The sequence below is a fragment of the Penaeus monodon genome, chromosome 22, assembly GCF_015228065.2.
Source record: "Penaeus monodon isolate SGIC_2016 chromosome 22, NSTDA_Pmon_1, whole genome shotgun sequence".
In the NCBI taxonomy this organism is placed as follows: Eukaryota; Metazoa; Arthropoda; class Malacostraca; order Decapoda; family Penaeidae; genus Penaeus; species Penaeus monodon.
The window spans coordinates 4,061,900-4,063,037 of NC_051407.1; positions in this window are offsets into that span (position 1 = coordinate 4,061,900).

The following is a 1,138-nucleotide window of genomic DNA, read 5'->3' on the forward strand; positions in this document are numbered from 1 at the left end:
GATGACTATGATCTTAATTATCATTTCATAAATATAATAATTTATAAAGGACACAGTATCAAACTATACCCATTTTTCTTACCTACATAGATATTAATACTATTAACCCAAAAGTGTCAATGAAAAGAGAAATCTCAGGCCTTCTGTTTTCTTCTATATACTTTCTCTTCCAGTTGAATAGAATCCATTTTTTTCTAGTAGAATAACTCAACAAAATCCACATTTCTCTTGCATGAGCACTATTACACAATCCCTAATAACCTTCACAGCTATACTGGTTACAACACTAGTAACTGATTGCTTTTGCTTGCAGAGGTCACTGATGTGTATCTGCATATATACTGGATCATATGTTATGTCATAATTGTAGGGTTGGTTAAATTATGTTGGCTACATCTTATTACCTGGATTTATTGAGTTCCTTTTGGAGATTATTTGGTATACTTTTTTTTTATTGGAAAAGATGTTGGAGTCCATATGTGAAAAGTGTCATAATGGAAACTTCTGAAGGCTATGTTAACAAAGGAGACTCATCTTTTCATCAAGAGAGCTTGTGCATTTCATAAAAAATGGAATGGGTGAAGCTAGACAAATTACAAAATTAGAATATCCGAGAGGTAGTTGTGAAGCGGATTATAATTATGAAAATCAATAATGTATACTGTATGAAAGCCAAGAATATAGTAGAGGGAATAAGGCACCAATTTTTAGCCCTTTTGAATGAATTTAGTTTAGTTTCTGAAATTAAGAATAAAGCCATTAGGTGCATATTTCAACCTTATTTACTGGCCTTTATTTTTCAGTTCACACATAGAAAATCTTTCATTGTACTAAAGTATGTTGAAAACAGTGAATTTATAGATACATTTAGATTCTACTTAGCATCGTACTTATTTGGGAAAAATATGTAGCTGGGTTTGCTACTGAAACGAGATAAACATGTATACGTATACCTACTATATATACACAATTATAAAAAAAATGGAGTGTCTGCAAATATTATCACAGATTTTGATACACACAGCATAGGCCCAATACTTTGATATTAAGAGTCAGGTTACCTTGTAAGTTTCGTTACAAGGAGTTCAGCTACTTGTTGCTACTTGACTTCAATTGGCTTAGGACATTTTACATCCTC